Consider the following 17,581-nt stretch of genomic DNA (forward strand, 5'->3'; position numbering starts at 1 on the left):
TTTGATCAATAAAAATATATAATCAAAGCAAATGAACTTACATACAGTAAATGTAATAGATACATGTTTATATTATTTAGAGGAATTAATTTTAAAAAGTCAGACATTTTTGCCAGAGTTTGGCCTTTTTGTTTTATGCAAACACGCTCTTCCAGTAATGCCAACATGTCCTCCAGTACAGAGGTATCTGCTCATTGCTGCCAGACACATTGCTGCGGGGGCTGTTTAAGGGTGCTACATCTGTACTCCAGCTGTCTGGGTCTGGGCCGTACCTGCCATGATGGAAGTCAAAGAGTAAGGGGTTGATGTGTTGGTGGATGGAAATATCAGCTGCAGGTAATAACACACCTTGAGTTGAACCAAAAAAAAAAAAACCCACGTGGTTTCACACTAAAAAGTGTTTTGTATGGTTGTAATTAGGAGCTTTTGAGAGAAAGTATTTGAGATTTGTTAGTGGCTAAGTGTTTACTTACAGGGAGGTTACTAAAATGTTTTTGTCCTCCATTCAAGGCTGTTAGATGAAAACCCACAATACTGAAAACAACACTTCCTCCTAATTGGCAAAATGTTGCTTCATGGAGACGTCAAAACATAAAGTAAACAGCTGCAATCAGTTTTAGGCCATCAAAAAGTGACTGGTATGTTGCAAGTGTTTTCCTCTCTGGCTCTCAGACAATCACAAATGGTCATTATGAGCTGGAATGCATCCAAGGAGGAAGCTAACGGCATAGCATTTACAAACAAATCTATCATGAGAAACATTTCCAATTTTCATTTGTCTTATCAGGCTTATGAGACAAAAGCTGATCACCTCTTCAATTACAGTCTGTGAAATCAAGTGAGACATGTCATCAACTAGTGTATCAGTCTTTCAAAAACTAAACTCGTGGCCAAATATATCAATAAACCTGGAAGTGGGATTGAGAGTTGAGGTAGGTCAGTTCCAAAAAGCTGTCAGAGTTGCTATGTGGGTGGCAAAAGACTGAAATTCTTAGTCACGCCTGAATGAAAGACTACAGAGCCCAGTGTGTGCCAAGAGTGAAAATAACAATAAAGATTAAGGAAAATTATTAATCTGTTTCCTCAGACTGTGATGGACTTGTGTCCGGGGTGTACACTGTCTCTCACACAATGACAACTGGAGACAAGTACCAGCTCCTCCACAACCCTGAGCAAACAAGCAGGTGAAGAAAATGGATGGATGGATGGATGGATGCATGGATGGATGGATGGATGGATGGATGGATGGATGGCGGATAGCTCCCATCTCCTGAATAAGCTAAATATTGTTCTCAGTGAATTTCTAAGTATGCAGAATATGTTAGATTTCAAAAAGTGTACAGTAAAATACAAAACAAGAAAACAATAGAATAAACTGAAGTCAACCTAAAAAATATGACCTGCAAAATAATTGGCTAGGGGGTCTAAAAATAAACGATTCAGTGGAAAGTTTTGAAGTTTGTAAAAAAAGATTTTAGGCTTTTTACACAACCCATTATAGTTCAAAATAGATTAAGTTTAATTTTCATCCGTGTAGTGTGAACAAAACAACGCTGCTCCCCTCCAACCTGCCATCTCCACTCAACACAGAGGTTACACGTTTGACTGAGGCCTGTTTGATGTTGCAGCGTGACACCTACATTGCAATTACTTGACTTCATCCATCACAAATCCATCTGTAGAGAATCCCCTGTGAGAACCAGTCAGAGTCGGGCAGCTTTCATTTATTAAGGGATTATTGGTATTTCATGGGTCACCTCAGCTAAAAAATGGCTGCTCTAAGCTCCTCATCCTAACCAGTATAATGCAATGAAATGTTAATCTGAGCACCAGAAAATAAACAAAATAAAATAAACTATTCCAATAACAGCTTCTCATTAAGTTAGCAATTCTTCTTCTCCTTCTTTTTCTTTCGGCTGTTCCCTTTCCAAGGGGTCTCCACAGAAAGTCATCCTCCATTTAACTCTGTCTTCTGTGTCCTCTGTCCTCACTCCAACTACCTCCATGTCCTCTCTAACTGCATCCATATGTCTCCTCTTTGTCTCTAACATCCTTCTGTCCCTCCTCTGCACATGTCCAAACCATCTCAGTCTGGCCTCTCTAACTTTATCTTCCATTCCTTCAACCTGTGCTGGACCTCTGATGACCTCATTCCTGATCCTGTCCATCCTTGTCCCTCCCGAGGAGAACCTCAACATCTTCAGCTCTGCCACTTCTTGTTCTGTCTTCTGTCTTTTTGTCTACAAACCAAACAACTTAGCTGCTCTCACCACTGTCTTGTAAACCTTTCCATTGACCTTTCACCTTTGCTGCCAACCTTTTGTAACAAATCACTCCTGAAGCTTTTCTCCATCCACTCCATCCTGCCTGGACTCTCTTCTTCACCTCTGTACCACACTCCCTGTCCTCCTGGACAGTTGACCTGAAGTATTTGAACTCCTGCACCTTTGTGACCTCTGCTCCTTGTAGCCTCGCTGTTTCACCTGTCTGCCTTTCATTCACACACATCTTGAGACTGGCACGAGAAATACATTGACCTGTGCTCCCTAGTGGCTAGTTTCTCATTAAGTCAGCAATTAAAGGTTCAAACTTAACTGGATAATGAAATTCATGGAGGAGTACGTGACATGAACGCAGTCAATCGGCTCAGAGGATGAAGTGAGGCGTTTACGGCAGGAAAATCTTCACTCAGAGGAACTCAGGGTGGTAACAGCATCAGAGAACAAGGGAAGTTATTCCATCCTGACATTTAAAGATAAAATTAAATGCAAATTAAAGCCAATGTAGATACATTTTTAGTGACAAAGATTTAAGACCTCTCAAACAAGAGAGATTATTTTTCCTACCTGCAGTCTCTTTCTCCACTTAGCTTGTTATCAGCGGCCATGTTGCGTTAACTTTTGGCCATCTGTGCAACTTTTCTACTTGGTAAATCTCTAGGCAGGTGGATGGATTTCTGTGTGTGTGTGTGTGTGTATATGTTTGTTTATTTGTAAATATCTCCTGACCAACTGAGTAGATTTTAACGAAACCTTTAAAAAAAGCGATCATTGGGTTGACATCAACAACTTGGAATTGACCTGATTCAAGATGGCTGCCACAGAAAAACAAACACATAAATGCCTATAACTCAGTCAATTCTGCAAATATTGAGATAAATTTGGTGTAGGAGGAGCTGAGCTTGATCCACAACTTATATTCTAAGTGCTAACTGATCTGTGTTTAATACTTTGCTTTGACTATATGTCATCAATTCTCAACATAAGATCATTTTTACTTCAAAAGTCTGGCATGAAAGACAGCGGGTGATGTGCATTCCTTCAAGGAATGCCAGGCCTTTAATCTAAAAGTATTTTTCAGCATGAATTATTTTGTATTTATTTTTCTATTGCAGTTAAAGGTGTACACAAAGATGTATGGATCCAATAGTATTGAGCTGCTCTGTCTGGTTTCCGTGGTGATACTGGATAAGACCCACTTGAGCAAAACATCAACAAAAAAGTCCAAGATTTTGAGAGTAAATGAGCACATGAGACCATTTTTCTAATAAGAAAAAAACATTTCACAGCTGTTTCTGTGAGGTGTTGAGCTACTATGAGTCTCCTGAGCTGCTTTAATGTTGTGTTGCACAGAAGCCAAACTTTCTGTGCTCCCTTGCGTTCTACATGAGAGCATTTTTATGTTTCCCCCATCCTCTCGAGAGGATTGTCCTTTATTGTGTTGCCCACAAGTTTATTTTTTTAACTCTCGACCCATTACAGCTTTCTCTCCTTCTCAAACATTATGGCAGGAAACCCAGCATTAATTATTAACTGAGAATCCTCTTTAGCACATGGGCTGTCCGTAACAGATTGAAGCAATTACAGTAAAAGATGTCAACAGTGGCCCCTGGGTACAGCAGCACAAAGACTGCACTATCCAGCCTTAATTGAGCTTGTCAGGTGAGCAGATATGCACCTTTAATGAGCGCTGAACAAACCACATTTTAGGCTTTAACTCCCTGAATAACTGTGTCAGGATTGGGGATTTGGAGTTGAGCGTGTTGGATCACTGTCACATACAGTCATCAGTTACTGAGGAACAGAATGAAAACAACATACAAGCTTCAGTAATCAAGCTGGCATTTATTTTACCTTGTGTTGGTAAGAAGTGTGGCTTTTATGTGTGGGGACTTTAACTCGAGTGAAATAAAGGTCAAGCATTCCCTTAAAAAATGCATGTCACCCACTGCCTTTCATGCCAGAGTTTTAGAAATTTTATGATGAGAAGGAATAAAGTTCAGTCAGCCTTAAAACTGATGTTATGCACAATGTCACGCTCAGTGTTTGAGTTAATGACTCTCAAATACTACCACACCAAAACTAGCTCAATATCTGTAAAACTGACTGAGTTAGAGCCATTTTTCTGTGTTTTTTAAGGTGTGGTGGCCATTTTGAATTGGGTTAACTCCAAATATTAATGCATTTCAAATGTACACCCAGTGATTATTTCCTGAGAGTTTCAATAAAATCCCTCTAATGGTTCATGAGATATTTTATTAACAGACAGAGAGTTCTTTATTTCAAAAATATCCCCTAATATAAAAACATTGATATCAATTAATTTCCTTCAAAAAATCATTCTCTTTAAAATCTGTTGCAGCGTACCTTTTTATGCAACATTTAGCCTTTAGCTATCATTCAGATTCTGCTCGTTTTTGCTAAGGTTTTGCTAATTTTAGCCACAGTTTAGCAGATTTTTTTAAGCATTTGTTTAGATATTTTAGCTACGGTTGTGCTAATATGAGCATTTGTTTTGCTCATTTTGACTTTAGTATTTGTTTTGGTATTTTAGCTTTTTTTTTGCTCATTTTATGTTGTTTCAGGTAATAATTCATTTTTTATTAGCAAATTTTAGTAAATGTCCTTCCACATTCAGCTTTCACACTGCCTTTTTTTCAGAAAATGCAGTTTTATTTAGGCTTCAATTTACTATAAAACTATACTCGATATTAGTTTATCATTTCTGCTTGTGATGCAGCAGCTAACGAACGAACATGATGTCGTTGTGAACATGTTGGGGGGAAGTTTGCTGAGACATGTGGGAGGGAAGAAGGTGCTGACCTGTCTCTAACGTCTTTTATCAGCATATGGCAGGGTTCTGGTTCTGCCACAGCCCGCCATGTGTTCAGCAGACATGAACAAATGACAGTTTTTTATTTTTAAAAGTTAGAACTTTTTCCTAAAGATAATCTTCTGCACATCACGTCAACAGCTATGGAATTGAAGAAGACATTTACTGCATTAAATGTTATTTGTCTGCTAATGAATTATGATGCAAGTCATTTAAACAAATCAATTCTACAAATTTACATCACATAAATCTTTCCAGCACAAGCTTTTAAAATCAGACTTAGCAGCCTTGCCCTTATTTATTGTGTACTCTGAGGCGTTATCTCCTCGGAGCTTAGCTCAGGGTCTGCAGTCAAATTTGTACTTCTTTCTGTGGGCAGCACCTTTGTGTCAATCAGGCCTTTTGCACCTTATCAGCCCACAGCACTCTGTTCCCTGCTGTCTCTCGTCAATACTCACTGTCACAGCCTGTTCCTCGAAAGGACGATTCTGTTCTTTGCTCCAAAGAATAAAACCTCCTTCCCTTAGCAGCACCAACAACTCAACCAGTGATTCTTCCAGCATCCCCGAAGTTTGAAACACAAAACTCTTCTTATGCAACCAAATTAGGCTTTTATTGACGGTTATCTTAATATTTGCTCAGCTGTAGTTCTAAATTAAACATCTCCATGTTCTGTAAGTAACTGCCTGCAGGAGTTAAATTACATTCATGCCATTTTCTTTAAAGTCTCATTCCATGCATCAGCTGAAGTAGGAAATCAAGCATAGAAATGTTATCCTGAACTATATTAAATGATATAGTTTAAGAGTTTATTCCAGTAGTTATCCAGATAAACTGAATACAATTCTAAAATGCGGGTCCACACTCAATGTAAACAAAGCACTTGGAAGCTTGATTGACCTACACTGGGCTGTCTGGAGTCTGTGTAGATAAATAAATACAGTTTAAAGCTGGAACTGTTTTCAGTCACTTTGGCTTTTTTTGTAGGTAAACAAATGTATGGGATAGTTACATCTTGTCACAAGTTTTGCTTACACTTTTTAAATTTAAGGACACATTATAAACACCAATATGAGAAAAATATTGTACAGATTTTGTTTTTTACTCCAGGAATTTTTTTGTCCCGTTTTCATAACTTTGCATTGGGGACATTTAAATTGTTAGTGCATTTCCCTTAAAAACAATTTTGGTCTCAATGTTGCCTAAACTTATGTCGAGCCTTATTTTGGGGATAAATAAAACAGTAAGTGAGGCACCTGTGTTGTGTTTTGAGACAAGAGAAACATAATGTCAGTTAATAGTGCTAAATTAAATCAATAACCCTGTTCTTAAAATATAAAATATATTCAGTCTCACTCATATTTTAGTTTAAGACTGCACTCTAAAAACACTCTTATGTAGTTTGTTTTGTTAGTAATGTCATAATTTATTCTGACAGTTTTTCAGTTCAGTCTGTTGTAGTCAGAACTTTTTATTTTTCTGGTGTTTAATATTTCAAAATAAATTCTAAAAAATGTTTTAAAGCAGTTTAGTTAGCTTGCATCAGTTTATTGATCAACATCTGTTTTTTTTTGACTGTTTAAATCCAATGAGCAGTTCAATTGAATGTTTTTCATGAAGAAACTTGGTTGTGTCTTTTTAATTCAAACCTTGGAGAGCACAATGCATCTGTACTAACACAAGACTTCCTATTTAATCATAAGCTTGGAAATCTCCCCATTAGTTTTTAAGTAATGTGGGGGAAAACAAATGCATATAAAACAAACTCGTGATGCGAAGAAGGCTTAGAGGAAGGACAGATGACAACACAACAGCTGCACACACACAACTCTGTGTGCAGCTGTCTCTGGAGATTTCCAGCCTGTCATTTATAATAACAATAAGGCACGCTGAAGAGCACCGTGTCAATAAACACGTCATCCCTTCTCATGTACACTCAGCAACAAGTGGGACTTGTCAGTAATGGGATGCGAGCGCTGGATGGTTGTTGTGATGCAGCAATAAATGAACACATTTCTTTTTTCAGCAAAACAGAGAGCAATGTTATTAAAGAACATCAATATGTATAAACTTTTAGAGCATCTATTTCTTTAACTATGTACCTTTGACACTAAGTGCAGTTTTACAACAGAATTAAACCAAACAAGGACAAATGGCAATATTTAGGATGACAGTGCTTATGTCTGCATGTTTGCCTCATTGTTGTGTTTTATAAGCTGTTAGGTTTATCTGGACAATCATGGTGTCACATGGTTCAGACAGTAACATAACATGGATCTCCCTCCCTCCCTCCCTGAATATCCCCTCTGATGTTTCAGTGTTCTTGTTTCCTCTCCGGCAGTCATCAGATACAAATAGCGCAACATTGCAAATACACAAATAGACACCATCTTCACAAATAAGCATGTTTTCACAACACTGGTGGACATACTGACTCCAAACGAGGTCTCTCTAGAACGCCGTGGCAATGGGCTAACCAAAACACGGTAATGGTGATGCATTTCATTTGCAGCCTCTTCTTCTATATTTCCAAGATTTACAGCAGTATAAATTTATTTTCATTCCTAAATCCCCTTAATGTGATTGCTGACTAAGATAAACCGCAAAAAATATTAAATGGTTTGTGTGGGTAATAAGAAAACCTCTTCTGAAGCACCAACACAAAAAACCTGACAGTCTAGACAGTTAAGATTAGCACCGCTGTCAGTGATTCAACAGATATCATTGTATAATCAGCCCACACTGACTGCTAAAATAGAAGGCATACACATGAGGAAAAAAAACGTCTATTTTAAGTTCTTACAAAGCAAAACAAGTAGGCTTTTTCCTGCTGCAGTTAAAAAAAATACAAGCTAAGTCAATTGTGGGCGAACATGACTCCGTATGTCAAGTTAGATCAGAGATTATGGAGACGTCACGTGGCGATTGTTGTAAAAAACAACTGAATTTAACAGTAAAAGCAGCTGAAAATTATACTGACCTCAGTATTATTAAGAAAACTCCATCAAATAAAACGTTAATGTGTTTAACTCCAGCAACCATGCGTACGCTGCAATGTATATGAACAGAATGATTATTTTTATATCTGGACATTGTCAGTCTGGCTTTTTTCCCCATGTTTTTATGTCAGACTTTTCCTCAACAGATGGTCTGGACTCAAACTAACTTTTAATTAAACTAGCATTCCTTAAAGGGACTCTCATCACCAGCCTCCTTGCATGCTAAAGTTTTAATCAAAGATCTTGTTAGTGCTCAGAGGATGGGATGGAGATGACTCGGCTACTACCACACCAAGTTTTAGCTCAACATCTGTAAAACTGACTGACTTTTGGCCATTTTTGTATTTGCTAAGGTTGATTAGCTGTGGCAGCCATCTTAAATGGGGTTGACTCCAAAAGCCAATCAGCTGTCGATGTTCGTCCAATGTTTTCTTTCTGACAGTTTCATTAAAATTTGTCCAGTAGTTTATGAGATATTTTGCTAACAGGCAAACACACAAACACAGACTTGGTGTTAGCCAATAAAAACAAAATAGTTTCCTCTTTTGATTGCATTGTACTTAAATATTTGATTAAAAATGTCATGTAGCTGTTAATTTATGCCTATACTTCCACAACAAGTAAACAGCATTATTACATAATGCTGAAAGGTCTCTTTAATGCAATTTCCCTCACACTTTTTTCCTACCTAATCATAACCTCTTATTGTAAAACCATAAATATTCAGATTTATTTTCTCACATATAAATTTTGGATTTGTCCTGTTAAAATAAAGTGTAATCACATGATTGGTAATTCAACAGGAACAGAGCGAGCAGAAAGCCTGTTTACGGCTCCACAGAAAACCAGAAACATGGTGGCTTCTGAAAGTCGGGGGCTTCGTAATCAGATTCAGATCTTTATTGAATTCTCAGACATGCCTCAGAAGGGCCTCATATATTCAACCCACACGTCTCTAGAAACCTACACGGGGCTCTGTGCAGACTTCCACTGACTGGGGTGTCGCTTTAAGAGAAAGTACCTGCTGATTCATTACTCATATTATGCAGTTTATCTTTAAATTCTGTCAGAATCTGCACAGCAAAAGCGTGGGAAGACTTTGGAATTAGCTGCCTCACCTTTAATGCAAGATTTCTGTCAGTTTGAGTTTGCCAATAGTCCAGCAGGAAAGAAAATAACAAAAATAAAAAAATTCATATATTGTTTTAGGCTAGTTATGCATTCAAATGCAAAAAGAGCAGCAGCACAACAGGAATCAGCTCTGTGGAGCCTTGGGAACATATGACTGAGGAATGTTCTCAAAAGCTTTGAGAGTAACTTGTTTTCAGAATAAATGCTGTTTTAAAACATGAAAAATCTTATTTTTAGTCGTTTTGGAGCAGCACAATAATGTTAAAGCCAACAATCTCCAGACCAATAACATTAAATCAACCACTTTCTCTTAAATTCTACTTATACAGATACAAATATATCACATAAATATCAATCAGGACATAATTCTTCCTGATCAATTAGCAATTTCAAAAAAAGGCTAAACAGAATCACAGTAAATTTTAACTGTTTTTAAGACTTTACAGTGGAAATGAATGGGTTTGGCTTTGTGCTGACCCCAAGTCTGTTCCCTGGGTTGTGTCTGGGTTGCAGGTTTCTCAGGTGTTTGGTGCTCACTGAGAACTGGAGGCAGCTGGACACCGTATTCAGGGAAGACCTCAGAGGATCCACTCTATCCTGGGGGCAGTCGCAGCCTTCTCTTCCCGCAGACAGGTTTGTGTGTGTGTTCAGTTTGGTTGAAAAATAAAAGCTTTTCAATTATTCCCTGCATCCTACCTATTTTCTTTAGTTATGGTCTTTGAGTCAGGTCTTAACAAACCGGCTGGTCCAGGATCTGAACCTGGGACCTCTCACATAAGCCAAAATTTACTAACTCATCCTGTAATAAAAGCACTTTGACAATGAAACCATACAAAGGAATTTCCTTTCTTAGATATTTTTATTTTTAGTTCACAGCATCTATTTTTGCAGCAAGTTTGCCTTCCATTTAGAGGTTTTTATTGTTTTGGATACAATCCAGCTGTTTGATAAATAAAGATAAAGATCTAAATAGGTACTTAGAGACATTCATATCATGTCTCTGATGCTCCTTCAGGGCACTCACTGATGACTCATGTTCTGCTTCAAGCTAAACAGCTGAAAGAAAGACACTTGAGGCTGTATATGTGATGATTCTGGAGGTTTTTGTATTTCCTGGTGGGTCGTCTCGGCAATTGATTGGCAGCTCTTCCCCACTCCCTCTACACCTGTGGCAGATCAGGCTCATCAGGAGACAGATGGTACTTAAGGCCGTGGTGGGAACCAGACCAGCGCTGGAGCATTGTTTTGCCTCTGTGGACAACCTGACCTGTGTGGATCCAGTCTGGTCTGTTTTGGAAACCTACCTCGAGGATAAGCTACCAACCTGTTTGCCTGTGCCTGTCTGCCTGCCTAAAAAGGGATACTTACCTGTTGCCTCCCGGAGAATCTGCTAACCTGCTACTGGGAAATACTCACCTCCTATACTCACCTCCATGCTGTGGAGAACTCTCACCTGGAAATCAGTCCTATAACACTTACCTGTTCTGTCACCGAAGCAAACCCGAAACTCACCACGTCCTCTGCTTCCAGGTCCTGGTTCCTGTTATTATCACCATACCCGATTCACTGTAAAATAAACTCACTTCCTGCTACGTTGGTCTCCCGTGTCTGTCTGACGCCGAGCTGCTCACTTTAGAAGAAGTTCAGAATCCTGACAGTATATTCACATGTCCTGTGCACATGTGAATATGTCTCGATTTGAATGAACGTTTGTAATGCTTTATCTATTACTAAAGAAATTTAAAAAAAGAATAATGTTATTAGGAACAAAACTGCACATAGATTATTGTAATTTATATTCAGTTCAGTTCAGTTTATTGATACAGCACCAAGATACAACAAAAGTCATCTCAGGGCACTGTACAAAAACATCATAAAGAGCCAATTAGTAAAAGTTATCTATCTAAGGAAGCCAGCAGATTGTGTTGACTATTCAAATGTATTGAGCAGTAGTTGCAGGTAAGACACTGACTTCTCATAAATACTACAACTGCAGAAGTACCAATATGTCCATTAAGAAGGTACAAGTATTCACTGCAGAAATATTATTTATGTGACTTATTTATTTCACTAAACTGGGATAAAACAGAAATTTACATGCAAACCAGAGTCCAGGAGAAGAAAACTTTGAGTGTTAGACATGACAGAAAGCCTTTGTAGTTTCCTTTTCGTATGTGCAGCCTGCTCCCTGTCCCTGTCGAGGAGGTGGCACCTTGCCACATGGCCGGGCCGGCCTCCATCTGGGAGCAGCTCCGGCGCCCCTGCTGCTCCTCGCAGATGGACCAGGTCTTGTTCGGGCCACGCACGCCGACACCGACTCTGTGTGTTAACTTAAGATGCAAACATGGTGGGATCACACGCTGTGCGGTCCCTTTGAGAAACTTGACGAGATTTAGTTGAAATCGCAAACTGCTGTAAGTTTATTGTCAGGTTTAGTTTTTATTTTTTAAATGAACCGAAAACGTTTGGGTTTGTCATGAGATTATGAATGTGACGGGAGTTTAAAGAGTTTTAAATGTGGTTTTTAGCTTGAACAACTTAGTTTCAGCTCCTTTGGCAAAGTCATTCAGCAGTTTTTCTCATTTCAAACTGATGTTTCTGTATTCAGACTCAATTATAAGCGCTGGGATTATTCAAAACTGTATAATGCAAATACATTTCAGAACTGATAGGAGCAGCATTAACTTCCTGATTACATGACTGATTGATACATATTTTTGTTTTAATAAAAAGTTACTATTTTAATTGATTACTCAACCCAAAAATTGTTGATACAGAACATATGTGTAACTAACTAGATTAAATTAATCAAAAATGCACATTTGGCCCCAGTGTAAAGGCTAACTGTGATTATTCACTAACAGCACAATGTGTTAAATGTAAAAGAGACACCGACTGTTGTTAACGTGTGGTTCGACATTCATCTATCACACCACGATGACCAGTCCCTTGAGTTAACAGGATAAAGGGCACCTGTTTGGAAATAATCCCAGTAACAAGAAGCTGCTGTGCTGAAAAGGGTGGATGTTTTGACAAGCTTGTGTTCATGCTGTCGTCCCAGGTTTAATTTGAATTTGTACACGGTATTGAGTAATCACAGCCTTTCCCCTTTGCTAAATGTCTATCAGAAAATAAGGCTATGATTCCCAGTTTGATTAACATCACTGCTGCCTAATGGGATTAAATTAACTGAACCGTAACATGAAATTGGATGCAGGACTGAAGCCAGGCTCCACTCTGGTTCATGTCAGACCGTCTGGCGATGGCGGCAGCAGCGGTGTGTGTTGGAGCTTCAGTATTTAATTAAAAGCCTCGCCTTCTTTAAAGGAATACGTACCGCTCACCACCTTTCATGCCAGAGTTTTAGGCTAAGATCACCTTATGTTGAGAAATGACAGTCGTTTTAGTCAAACCTTAAAAATAGTGATATGCTCTGTCTTATGAAATATCATGGGATGTCTTGGGGATGACTTTCAGCTACTACCTCATTGAATTTTAGCTCAATGTTTGCTACATTCCATAAGCTACAGTCTTTTTTGTGCTGGCTAATGTTGATTGGCTGTGGTGGCCATCTTGAAATGGATTGGCTTCATTAAAATCCATCCAGTAGCTCAGAGGATATTTTGCTTACAGACAGACTGGGTTGACTGCAGCAGTTAAGGCTGAAGTTTTAAGCACATATCTTTTGCTTTGAGTTGCTTTGGAGTATGTGTTGTGAATGAATCTATGCTTCAAGCACACTAAATTTTAGCACAATATCTGTAAAACTGACAGAACTATAGCTAATTTTGTCTTTTCTAAAGGCAGTTGGCTGTGGCAGCCATTTTGCATTAGATTGGTTCCAAAAGTCAATCAGTTGTAGATGTACACCCAATTAACATTTCCTGAAAGTTTCATAAAGAACTGCTTTGTGACTCATGAGATATGTCGCTAACAGACACACCAACCAACATCTCCTGCCTTCTCCTTTCAGCAGAGTGTGATAATGAAGACTCATCTATAGCTGGTATTAATAACCATCAGGAGCCGCAATGAGCCACAGTTTTTTTTGTTGTTGTTTTTCTTCAAAGAGATGACACAGCAGTTCGCAGAATGGAAGGTAATTGGCCACAGAGGAGAAGTCCTCCAGGAAAGTTTGAAAACTGCCTGAAACTGGTGACTCGGTCTGACGGTCCTCTTCTGCCCTCATGTGGCGAAACACTGACATGACAGCATGATGAAGAATTTATGTCACATGTTTGCTCCTTGGGAGTGAGAAAAACCCACCATTTTATGTTTCATTTGTTTTGTTTTCACACGAGAACAAACTGCATGACCGAGGATAACATTTAGGTTCTGACTTGAGTCTGAGAGAAGAAGATTAACAACCATAAGTTTGTTCATGAACAGTATTTCACTGTGTCGTACATTTTGGTCTGTGTCTGTTAGCAGAATCAGAACGTAACCATTGGCTGAACATTCACACCTGATTAACTTCTGGAGTAAATTCAATTTCACATCTAATCTACCACAGCAAACTTTAAAATACCTATGACAGAGTCAGTTTTAGAGTTATTGAGGTAAAATTTGGTGTGGTAGTAGCCGAGACTCAACCACAACACATACTCTGAGTTTGACATCGTGTGATATCACCAAAATAGCTACGATTGCATTATATCTCAACATAAAATGATTCTAGTCTGAAACTTGGGCCTAAAAGCTGGTGGGTGATATGCATTCCTTTCAGAAATGTTAGGCCTTTATTTATATACAGTAAATGCATTTAAATGCTTATCAAAGTTTTATAGTTTTGGAACAAAAAATGGTTCCTTTTCAGTCGTATTCTGTTCTTGTATTCATACTTAGAATTTGCGCTCTGAAGCTGCTGGCTGCAGATTTATTCCCTCCGCTGAGGTTTAATGCTGAAGGGCACCTCAGTGGTAATGAGCCAAAGGAAACAGTGCCTTTTCACTCTCAGCTCATATTTGTCCTGCTGGTCCAGAGAATAAAACCAAAAGTTTTATTCCATCTTACTTTTTAAAGCTTATGTCATAAATCTAACTATGGGTAGAGCTGGAGCAATCAGACAGAGCTGCAAAATAATGACAATAAAAAAAGGTCAAAATTGTTTTCCTCAGTTTATCTTTAGTATGACTTAATATGACTTGTTTTAGATAAGTTTAGTTTAGCTTTTTATATCCTAGTTTCCTAGCTGTTTGTTTTGCTATTATTGTGAGTGATGACTCTGTATTTTTGTGTTTTTATGATGTTAAGCACTTTGAACCACATTGCTGCTGAAAAGTGCTAGATAAATAAATTTAACTTGACTTGACAAAGTCAGACAGAAATTAAAATGAGCCGAACAAAAGCTGAAAAAAAAATTCAGAATAGACAAGCTGAAACAAGCACAACAGTAGCTAAGAGCTAAAATGTGCAAAACAGTAGCTAAAACTAGCAAATCAGTTGCTAAAATATCAAACCAGTAATACAGTAGCTAAAAGCTAAAATTAGCAAAACTGTAGCTAAAATCTAATTTTAGCTAATCCATATCTGAAAGTTTAATTTAAAACTATAGCCAAAATCTAAAATCAATACAACAGTAGGTAAAGGTTCAAAACAAAATAGAAAACAAACAAACAAAAAAAAGATTAAGTCTGAGCAGATATTAGTGAACAATGGTTTGAAGGAATAGAAGAAACCTCAATGTATTTCTTTGGTGAACATGTTTGTAAATATAGTTAGGTATTTTAAAAAGTACAAAAGTGACAAAACCTGAAAGTCATAGCACACAAAAACCCTACAGAAGAAAATTTAAACAGGAAAACAATATGAGTCAGCATTCACAGAATAAATCCTGTCACCTGACAGCAGGACATTACAAAGGCTATCTCGTGATAAATGAGTTTAACAGATGAACCTGAACATCTCTTTGTGTTTGCCTCCTCAGTGGTCTCTGACGACTTTTGCAAATCTCGACCCTCAGACGATGCTGAGCAGAGAAGCAGGGACGCCTCCTTCAAAGCGCCGCGTCATTCTGTGAAATCTGGTGGATGGAGGTGTGCGGCAACAACTGACACACTGCATCAGGGAACATGGCAGGAAGCAAATCCTGGCCTGCCAAGACAAATACACTCCAACCTCCTCTAAGTTTATGAATGTAATGGATCCAGCAAGTAGACTGAGCCCGTCGGCCTCCAGAGGCTCTTTGAATGTGCCACAGCACATAAGGAACTGCGAGGAGCGTCTGTGTGAGTGTGTGCGTGCGTGACAGCCTTTCCTCACAGAGAGCTCAGGCTTGTGCACGGTGCAAGCACTCAGACAGCTCACGGAGGAGATGTGAAAACAGAGACGAAGCAGGTTTTTATGAGCAGGAGAGGGAAAATGGCTGTTATATAACAATAACAATATAATGCTTGTACAGTCTGTGTTACCTGATAAAAAACTGACAATAAAAAAAAGAGGCTATAACTCAGTTTTACAGATATTGAACTAAACAGTGGTGTGGTAGTAGCTGGGAGTGATCCCCAGCACATATTTTGAGCTCTAACAGATTGCACAAGATCTTTATTTAAAATTTTGCCATTTACTATTTAGAGCCAACTTTGTCTGTCTGTTAGTAAAGTATCTCATGAATCACTGGATGGATCTTAATGAAACTTTCTGACATGAACTCAGGAATTGTTTGTCCAAGAGCGAGACCAAAACCATACACGGAGGCAAAGATAAGGTAAGTGAATTTATTTACAGGTGTGATTCTATGTACAGTGAGTCAGGTTCTGGAACGGTCTGAAACACAAAGGAGCAGGGTGAGTCTCGAGTACCAATCTGGTCAGAGGAGTCTGAGGGAGCGAGTGAACAGTGTCTCACAGATCCAGGAGGTGTCCAACCGCGTGGAGGAAGGCAAGGAAGAGGTCCAAGGTGATCCAGTAGTGGATGAGTCGGAATCCAGTTCAGGTAAGTGTCCAGCGGTCCAGGTAAGAGTCTCGTGGGCCAGGTAAGTGTCCAGTGGTCCAGGTAGTTCCCGAGCCGTAGGTACGTAGATGTGTGGTCAAAAACCTGAGCATAGAAAACTTAGTTAGCAAGGTAGGAACAAGAAACGATTAGCTCCTGTGGCTGAGAATCTAACCCAAGAGGCTTGATGCTCCAGCGAAGGTCTAGTCTCAGCTGGAGGCTTAAATGCAGACTGGTCTCATTACTGGAATCAGGATCACCTGTGGAACAAGGGTTAGGGGAGCCGCCCCAAGGCGGAGCTAGCTCCAGATCCTCACACTTTCAGAAAATAATCATTGGGTGAACACTTAAAACTGATTAGCTCTTGGAGTCAGTCTAAATTTAAGATGGAAGCTGTAACTAATCACCATTTGCCAACACAAAATGCCTATAACTCAGCAGAGAGTTAATCACAACACATACTCTGAATTAAGATCTTACAAAATTGCAAAAGATTGAGTTAAATGTTATTTTGAAGGTTTAACCAAAATGGCTCCTACTCTGTCATTTCTCAACATGAAAATGACGACAGTCTTAAATTATGGTATGAAAAGTGGCGCCGAACATGCGATCCTACAGGACTGCCAGGCCTTCAGGTTTCACAGCTTTTGCCTGTTGTGATTATCTATTTGGTTTGTATCTCTTTGGAGAATTTAAGATCCTCTCCTGTTGTCCTTTACCTGATGGTGGATGAATTAATGAATTAATTTCATGTTATCATAAATTCCTTCCTTAAGCTGGTGTCCCTCTACTGCAGCTTAACACAAAACCCCTTATCTGAAACAAGAGGAGATTATTTTCCACTGTAGGAACTGTAAGCCTGCATGATAACTAAGTCCTGAAACTGAAACCTCACGGAGGTTTAGGATAACCTGTAAGAAATAATGTATGATAACTGAGTTTAGCGCCACGTCATTTTGGATTTTGCTTGTTATTGTTTTCACACGTAATGCTGACTGAATTGTAGAGGCTTAATGAGGACAGGGTCAAAGGGAGCCTGCCAGACTTTTACCTGTAAAATGTCTGTGGAAAACCAAGGCTGTGACTGTTGTTTTCCTTGTGAGCACATAAATGTCCCAAAAGATAAAACACAACAAATATTACAAAAGGAGAGCAAGGCAACAGAGTTCAGGAGAGCAGTCCTGGTGCTGAGCAGAGAGCTCTGAAGGGGTCGTTCAGGGTGAAGACCGACACAGCGAAACAAAGACCCCTCTGAGAGTCATTCAGCTGGCCAACAGAGCCGATCAGATATAAAAGAAAAGGAAAATGGGCAACATTACACGCTGTCAGAGTAAAGAGCAAAGATCAGGGATGATAAAAAATGTATGAGGAACCAGAGTCTTGCAGCGGGGCAGGAGGGGTGGGGGTGC

This window comes from Kryptolebias marmoratus, linkage group LG1 (genome assembly GCF_001649575.2).
Source record: "Kryptolebias marmoratus isolate JLee-2015 linkage group LG1, ASM164957v2, whole genome shotgun sequence".
NCBI lineage: Eukaryota > Metazoa > Chordata > Actinopteri > Cyprinodontiformes > Rivulidae > Kryptolebias > Kryptolebias marmoratus.